The sequence below is a fragment of the Macaca nemestrina genome, chromosome 8 (assembly GCF_043159975.1).
Source record: "Macaca nemestrina isolate mMacNem1 chromosome 8, mMacNem.hap1, whole genome shotgun sequence".
Classification (NCBI taxonomy): domain Eukaryota; kingdom Metazoa; phylum Chordata; class Mammalia; order Primates; family Cercopithecidae; genus Macaca; species Macaca nemestrina.
Window position 1 is genome coordinate 70,605,587 of NC_092132.1, and position 10,010 is coordinate 70,615,596.

The window sequence follows — 10,010 nt, forward strand, 5'->3', positions numbered from 1 at the left end:
TTACAAAGAAGTTATTTAGCAGTGGTGAGAATCTTTGCAAGATTACTATGTAAGCCATATTTTTAATTTAATACATATTAATTCATCACAAGATTGCTGAAACAACAAAATTCAGTATATGTGAAAGGACTCATAAACTGTGATGTGGCATATATATAAAAAAACTATTATTTTATTCAGTCTCCCTAAGACAAAGGCCCAAATCATCCTTTGTTCCTCACTCTCTCACCTTGTTTCATACAATCAATAACTCTGGAAAACATGTGTATTTTTATCTCTGACCTGTTTTGCCAATCTACTATTTTTATCATCATCATTATTATTGTGACTGCTTAAAGTTAATGCCATTATCTTTTTCTAGAATTAGAATAATCACCTTCTAGCTGATATTTCTCACTCTAGTGACTCTCTTATCCATTATCCACACTGCTTTCAGCTACCTTCCTATAAAAAAAGCTGAATTATTTAACTCATCTACATATAACCCTCTACTGGCTCTCCATTGTCCACAGGCCCAAGTTCATCTGCCTTGACCTGCCTTACAAGAGCCTTGACTATTAACACAAAAGCATATTTTTAAATTTTGAGTGCTCTGTGTAATTCACATTATATATTTTAGGGTATAAATATATTATATATCATTACATATTTACATATTATATATATTACACATTTATATAATAGATATATAATTATAAAATGCCAAAATACTGTATTACCAAAATATTTGAGAAATTTTATAAAATATATATGTATTACAACCTATTACTATGCATGCAGCATAAATGGGGCTGGAGGATTAACTTCCAGGATGGCTCATCCACACAATCGGCAACTGAGTGCTTCTGGCAGGAAAGCAGCATACATGGACCCAACCGCATAGACCTCTCCATTGAGCTGTTTGATCATCCTCACCACATTGAAGCTGGCTTCCTCCAGGGTGAAGCGGGAGCAAGGTAGAAGATACAGTGTTGTATGGCCTGTACAAGTCACACACCAGCATTTTCACAACATCTTAGTGTTAACATGGGTCACTCGAACCTATTCAATGTGAGAGAGTACTACACAAAGCCATGAACCAGTAATTGAGAACTCTTGAGGGTCATCTTGAAGGCTGGCGACAACAGAGAAATTTTGGAAAATAGCTGAAACAGAACTACAGTTAAACCCAGCAATCCCATTACTGGATATATACCCAAAGGAAAACAAAAATCTACAGAAAACACACATGCACTCATATGTTCATTGCAGCACTATTACAATAGCAAAGATATGCAATCAACCTAGATGCCCAACAATGGTGGACTGGATAAAGAAAATGTGGTCCATATACTCCATGAAATACTACCGAGGCATACTCTATGAAATACTACCCAGGCATAAGAAGAATGAAATCATGTCCTTTACAGCAACATGGATGCAGCTGCAGGTTATTATCCTAAGCCAATTAACACAGTAACAGAACACCAAATACCACATGTTCTCTCTTATAAGTGGGAGCTAAACACGGAGTTCACATGAACATGAAGACAGGAATAATAGACACTAGAGTCTACAGAGGAAGAAAGGGAGCCATGGGCTGAAAAATTACCAATTGGGTACGTGCTCACTACCTGGGTGATGGGATCATCCATACCCCAACCTCAACATCACTTAATAGAACCATGTAAAAAACCCTTGCATGTTCCCCCAAATCTAAACAAAATTTGAAAGTATTTTTTAATGAAAATAGCTATCTAAAAAAATAAAGAAATATCTATATTACTTGGAAATATGGAGTTAACCACCAATAAGAAAATTTTTAAAGAGGTGAAAGTGGTTGCTTCCTGAAAGCAGAAATATAGATGGGATTGAGCAACATGGGATTATCGTAATTTTTATTTTAACTTTACAGAACTATTTGACTTTGAAAAATATATGTATTTGCAACTTTAATGTAAAAGGTAATTACTAATTAATAGAAATTAATTTGGTAAACAGTGCAGATTAAAGTATGTTTAATGAACTAATAAACACACAACTGAACTGGAGATGTAGATAAAACTGAAACCACATTTGAGTTTGCCTGGTATCTCTCTCACTGGGTTTGGTTATGTTACAGAAGTTTCTAACTGACTGGAGCTTTAATCTTAATTCAGTCGCCTTACTCTGAGAATAACCCTTCAATGTCTTCAATGTTTTAAATGATCCTTGTCTAACTTCCTTGTTCTACTGAGCTTGAGACTATCCTTTTATCTTCCAGTTCAATGGAGGAAATGAGGCCCTGAATTAGCATGTACATGGCTGTTCCTCAGTACAGTAGCATGGCCCCAGATAAAGAGGGGGTAACCTTCACTCTTCAGTTTTCTAATCAATACTTAAAATGCACACATCTTTTTCTCTCTGTTTACTAGACATCCTTCAGAAAGCCTGGGCAATAAACCAAAGGCTCTTAAAAAGAGCAAAGTGTCTGGTGAGTCAAGCAGAATCTCAAAGCTGAACTAAATTTGATGAATCTGGATTTTGCCAGCCCTGAAGAAGAATAAGCATCAAGGAACTCTTCAAGTAGCTAGTGCATTTGTGTTGCTGTCAGCAAAACAGCCAGTTGGAGAGCTATGCTGTTCTCCACTAAAATGATTGTGGAACCATTGGGCTTTAGTAGGTTTGAAAGACTGTATAATTGAATTTATAATCATCTGGCTTAGAAAATATGCAAAATCGCATTCAGAGTGAGTAGATGAGTTATGGTATCAGTGGACAATTCTGATAGGAAATATTGGTTATATCTGGTGAAACCCACAATAAACCAAAGGCACTTTAAGGGCAGATGGTTGGAGTTGGGGTGTGATTGTTGGTCATATGGTGGAGGGGAAAAGACTAGGATGTTAGGATCATGCAGAAATTATGTGGTTACCCTACAGAAATGATAAGCTGTAAAGTTCTACTCTGGCCTGTGCTTAAGATAAAGTCGATGCTAGAAAAGAAAAGCAATAGTGACACAAGGATAGGGTATTTGTTTTCCACAGGCCAAGAATATGTCAAAATAAAGCCCAATAGGATGTCTATTCAGTAGTCAAGTAGACTGAGAGATGTTAACGCACTTATTCATGGCATCATTTCAGATTTTGCCTATAGTAGGCATTCAAAAGATGTTTGTTAAATTTTATAAATAAACAAAAGCTATATCAGCATGGCCTTTTTCTAATCCAAGCCCTGGGCACACAGCCAGGATAAACTTAGGCTGTCCAAAAGCCATGTGCGTTCTCGCCAGAATCATCAATTCTCTCCAGTCATTTCACTATGAAGAAGGACTGGATGAACTTAGTGGGAAAGTCCCATAAGCTGCCACTCTAGTATTGCATATCTACATATCCTTCAGATTTTATGTCCCCCAGTCTATTTGTGTTCTTACTAGTCCTGATTTTAAATTATTGCTTTTTCTTTTAATATTGTTCTGATTTATTTTTATATGTTACTCAATATTCTTTAATGACAGCAAATAATGATACAAATAATAGCTGCCATGGCATGTTGAGGCTTCCTATGACTGAAACTCTTCTAAGATAAAGTTTCATCCTCATGACAACTCATAACCTTTGAGAAAGTTTCTATACATTTCTAATTTTACTAATAAAAATACTGTGGTTTAGTGAGATTATGCAATTTACTCAAATTCACAAAGCTAGAAAATACTTGAGCTGGGATGCAAACCTGTATCTAAGAGAAGAACCTGATTTCCTTATTGCTATATATACCATTAATTTGGAGCAAAGCAAAATCACTTAAAAATCCTTTTAAGTGATGATTAAATAAATAATTATTAAACAATGATAGATGCTTAATTATTTTAATTCATTTAGCACTAAATATAACAACAATAGTAGCAATAATAATAATGATAACCCATCCACCTGTGTTCTTAAATGTCTTATATATTAGTTGTGGAAATAAGACATATATGGTGAACTGTTAAAAACCATAGAAGAGAATTTATACCTAAATATGTTGTTCATGTATTAAGTCATACAAGAAAGTCATTTGAAAATTTTAAAGTGAAATCTGCCAATATTAAGTCAACTGGGCATTTCTTCTCAGGAGATGAAAGTTAAGCTGAATCTGAATCTGAAGGATCCTAAGAATAAAATTGAAGGAGGTGAAGACAGAGACTTCCACATAAAGGAAATAGTTCGAAATTAAGCACAGAGACGAAAGTAAAATACAGTGTTTTTGAGGGGGAGAGTGATGGGCATATCCAAGAAACAGGATTTATTAAGTAGATTGATAGGAAGGTTTAAATGCATCAAAAGTTCTAAGCCTAGATGCTTGGAAACAAAATTTGACCAAGAATTTGGGTAATAAATCTGAAGAATAAAATGAGAAGCTTAATTTGCATGTGTTCAGTTTAAAATGATACCCAGTTGGAAATACCAAGTTGCAGAGCTGGAGACATTATACTGGGAATTGAGTAATGGTCAGGATTTGTTACACTGGGACAGATGAGACCAACACATAGAATACACTGAAGGTCAGGTTCTGTCTAGAAACCAGTCAACACCAGAGCATTAATGAATATGTGAATAAGTAAGTACATCTTCTTAGCTCAGGCAAGGAAACAGATTTAAAATGTAAGAAGTCTATATGGGTGGGAGAAAGAAGTGGAAATCAATCCAAAGGACAAAAAGCAAAATCAGAATGTACAATCTCTCATCTGAGGCCCTAGTCATATGTTGCTAGCTATAGAGGAGTGATTAAATAAAAGTGTGTACATTTGGAAGCAAAGACTGCATCCTATGAGATTTCAGAAGCTATGATTATTATAGAGAGCATTAGACTCTCAAAAATACTCTTAAAAGACTATACATAAAAATAGCTAATATTTAAAGGCTCATAAAATTCTTGAACAGGTACTAGCCATTTAAGAAGTGATGGTAGAAAGAGAAATGTATAGGTCAGAGAACAGTCCTTGGAAAATGAAAGGAGTTAGGAAGTAAGAAGAAAAGCAGGGGAAATAAATGAAGGAATGACAGAGAAAAAGAAGGAACTATGTTGGCATTTTTGCAACTATGATCGTACTCATTATGTTTCATTTTACCTTATCTGCATTTAAAGATATATAAAAATAAATAAATATAGTATAATAAGCTGTTTAATATAATATCCTAGAAATAATGGCCTTGAATATTGTGAAGATGTCATTGTGTTAGGCTGGTGATCCATGGATATATAGTGACTAATTGTAATGTGTTTTGAAGAAATTTCAAGATTCTACTTACTACCTAATCTCCCCACTATTCACCCCCTCCCTCCCTACCTTTTCACCAATGACAATGCCCAAATTTAGAGTCCCTCATGACATAGTCAAGAAATGCAATGCAAATGTGTACAAAAGGCCAATATTACAATGCATTTATGATACTTTCCACCTTTTTTTCCCATCCATACACAGATACCATAAGTAAATTCTTCCTACATATACCTTGAAAGCCATACATGATTTGCTCCCCGAGGACCTCTCAATCCCCACTCCACCTGCACCTTGTAATTAGCCTTACCTTTTCAATTCTCTTAGAGCAGAGGCTATCAAACTTGAGCATTTATCAGCATTACCTGGAGGGCTTAACACACCATTAACTGGTTTAGAGTTTCTGATTTAGTAGGACTGGAGTGGGCTCAAGAATTTGCTCTTCTAACTTATTCTCAGTTGTTGGTGACACTGCTGGTCTGGGGACCACAAGAATAACTGGCTTAGAAGAATATTGTTGTTGTTTATAGTGAGCGTCACCAGTTAATTTCACATTTACCTCCTTCACCAGATAATATGATAAGGAGAAGACTGTCTCATTTATCCCTGGACTCCCCCTGGGCTGACACATACCTAGCACAATAATAAGCATGGGCTGAATTAATGAATAAATGAACAAATTTACTCTCATTCCTGTCTCACAACATGGTTTGTGTGTGTGTGTGCCTATATCGAATTTAGTATCCCTCATCCCCATTCTTAGAGAAATACATCTTCTTTTCTCTTAAAATTAAATCTTCAAACTTGCAACCTTGATTTCCTGCATTTCTGGAAGAAATAAATGTGGAAGGGAGGCATCTCATTCACAATGAGGCATATCACATCTACAAGTATTCCTTCCCTTTCCAGACTTTTCAGTATATTTTCTCTACAAGTTTTACTTTTCCCTAACTGAAATTTTTCACAAGTTCTACTTATTTCAGAACAGTTTTTGAATAAGTTTAATTTGTCCCTCCTCACTTTCACCTTGTAACTTTTGGTATGCCTTAAATCAGGGTTCCCCCACTGGATCCAGTCCATGGCCCATTAGGAACAGGGCCCCACAGCAGGAGGTGAACGGCAGGCGAGCTGGCAAAGCTTCATGTGTATTTACAATGGCTCACCATCTCTTATATTACTGCATGAGCCCTGCCTCCTGTCAGATCAACAGCAGCATTAGATTCTCATAGGAGTGTGAACCCTATTGTTAACTGTGCATGCGAAGGATCTAGGTTGTACACTCCTTATGAGAATCCAATGCCTGATGATCTGTCACTGTTTCCCGCCAACCCCAGATGGGACCATCTAGCTGCAGGAAAACAGGCTCAGGGATCCCACTGATCCTACATCATGGTAAATTGTATACTTATTTCGTTATATATTATAATGCAATAATAACAGAAATAAAGTGTACAATATGTCCTTGAATCAACCCCTTCCCTGGTCCATGGAAAAATTGTCTTGCACGAAACCAGTCTCTGGTGCCAAAAAGGTTGGGGATCACTGCCTTAAATCTCAGGCCTTGGGTCCCTTATCTCTCAACAGTACTTCTCTAAGAAAGTCGCCTAAAGGTCTTTATCTTTAGACTACACTTTTCACTCAAATCCCAACCTCATACTCCACACTACCTTCTAAGAGATAACTTCAAACTCAATAATACCAGAATAGACTACAGGCATACTACTGAGATATTGTAGATTCAGTTTCAGATCACCACATTAAAGTGGATATTACAATAAAACGAGTCACATGAATTTTTTGTTTTCCCAGTGCATGTAAAAAGTTATGTTTACACTATACTATATTATATTAAATGTTTGATAGCATCATGCCTAAAAATATGCATACCTTAATTTAAAAATACTTCATTGCTAAAAAATGCTCCCTACCATGTAAGCCTTTAGTGACATGGAAAAATTTTGGTGGAGGGTCTTATGTCAATGTTGACAGTTGCTGATTGATCAGGGTGGTGGTTGCTGAAGTCTGGGGTTACTGTGGCAATTTCTTAAAATAGGACAACAATAAAGTTTGTCCCCTCAGTTGACTCTTCCTTTCACAAAAGATTTCTCTCTGTAGCATGCAATACTGTTTGATAGCATGTTACTCATGGTAGAACTTCTTTTATAATTGATGTCAATTCTCTCAAATCCTGATGCTGCTGTATAAACTAAGTTTATGAAATATTGTAAATTATTTGATTTCATTTCAACAATATTCACATCTTTCCCATGAGAGGATTTCATCTTAAGAAATCAGTTACTTTGCTCATCCATAAGAAACAACACATCTGTTCAAGTCTGATCATGAGATTGAAGGAATTCAGTTATATTTTCTGGCTTCACTTCCAATTCCAGTCCTCTTGCTTTTTCTCCCACATCTGCAGCTACTTCCTCTACTGAAATCTTGATTCCCTCAAAGCCAACCATAAGGGTTAGAATCAACTCATTCCAATTCCTGTTAATGTGACTGTTTCGACCTCATCCCATGAATCATAAGTGTTCTTAATGGCATCTGGAATGATAAATGCTTTCCAGACGGTTTTTAATTTACTTTGCACAGATCCATCTGAGGATTCACTATCTACAGTAGCTATAGCCTTACAAAATGTATTTCTTGAATAATAAGATGTGAAAGTAAAAATTACTTCTTGACCTATGGGCTGCAGAATGGATGTTGTGTTAGTGGGCATGAAAGCAACACGAATTCCCTTGTGCATCTCCATCAGAGCTCTTGGGTAACTAGGTGCATTGTCAATAAGCAGTAATATTTTGAAGGAAATCTTTTTTTCTGAGCAGTAGGTCCCAAACGTGGGTTTAAAATATTCAGTCAACCAGGTTGTACACAGATGTGCTGTCATCCAGCCTTCACAGTATGTCTCCCCAGTGGTGTAAACTCATTCTGTCTTCACCTCTGCAGATCTTTTCTACAAGCTATCTAAACACTTCCACAAGTTGTCTCAAGTCCTTTGTTTCAAAACCTTTTTAGGGACAACATGAAGTAGTGCAAACCAATGTTTATCTCACTTCTCTGAATTATCCTATAAATGACACCACTCTATTTTGTATTTGACTAAATACTTTATTATTCCTTCTCTGTTTTATGTGGATCAATCTGCAAACTACCACACAACCACAATTTTTTTTGTTTTTTTTTTTTTCTTGGTGGACAAAGACTATACTCATCTCTACCCCCATAGTATCTAGAAAAGTAATCGGTACATAATATAGACTCAATAAATACTTTTTGGTTATTCAGTTATTTACACATCTAAACGTTAAAGATAATAATGACCATAGTACGGGTGAAAGGAAATGATTTTTGCACAAGTGCAAAAATCCTTGCATTGTGGTTAGACTAAACTCTTAAAAACTCAAATGAAATGTACCTTTTGTGTGTGCCCCTTTAACATCTCAAGTCAAATTGTCCTTTACAAACCACAATGTGTAATATCTCTGATTAACAGTAACTAAACCAAAGAGTACAATTTCCCAACATTGTGGTGGAAAAGTCATCCCATATTACCCACTTTTCTTGTAATTTTCAGTCATTTATTAAACAGAGGTGTTTTTTTTTTTTTTAAGTATACATACTCCCACTACAATGTAACGTCAGCAGTGTAATCTCTTAACTCCCCCAAATTTGTTTACTTGGCCAAAGACCGCATCTTCAAGCCAACTTTTCAAGGATCTGAAAAGTAACAAGTGGTACACAAAGCTGAAAAAAACCTGTAACATAGAAAAATACATTTTTTTTTTCCAGGAGATGGTGGCAATTAAGCCATAATAATTCTTTCTTCTTTTTCCCTAGCTCTAGGATATCTCCAGCTTGTTCAAGTTTCAGCCTCACATTTACCACAACCTTTTCCTATATTTGGGGAGGGAAGTGAAAGGCAGCCCAGCAGGGCAGTTGAAAGCACATCCTCTGGAAACACACAGCCACCTCCAGCATATGTCCAGCCCCACTGCTTCCCAGCTGTAGTCTTGTCAGCAAGTCACCTAACCTTCTAAAACCTGATTTTTTTCCTCTTTAAAGGAGAGATAATAATCTACCTCCCTGGATTGTTGTGAGAATTAAAAAGAAGTAACCTACAAAAAGCACTTAGCACACAATTATACACACATGTACATATGACATAGCACATCTAGGGCATTTCTGCTGGTGTCCAAGAACCCTGATGGGAGGGGGAAATTGTGAGAGTGAGGAGGTGGGAGGGCAAGGGATGAAAGGAAGGAGAATGTCCAGATTTTTGAAGGAAGAGGAAAAGAAACATGTTCTGACAATTTTCTAACTTTAACAATTGTACCTGGTTGGGAAGGTCATCATAAAGGGAGTAATAGAATTACATTTTTGAGAAATGTGAACTTAGTATAGAGAAAGAGAGAATAAAAATGGGTTGAAAGGAAACAACTGTCCATAACTAAGGGTCACAGTCTCCCACACTGTCCATATGCTACTGTCAGCCGCAGTGTGAGTTGGTCAGACCAGCTGCCAGAGGAGCCTATGCCAATTCCTGAAAAAGGTGGATACTTGGAATAGTGGAGGAAGAAACTGATAAAGAGAAGGGAAGAAGGCTTGTGTAGGGTAAATAGGCAGTAAAGAGATTCGGTGGGAACATCTGTGAAATCCCAGATGTCTAGACACATCAATGAGGTCTTGGTGTCACACTGTCCCAGCACAGTGAGTAACATTTAGAACTGGACAAACACAAGTGTCCTTTGGTCTTTATCCTTGCTTCTTTTTCCCACCAATA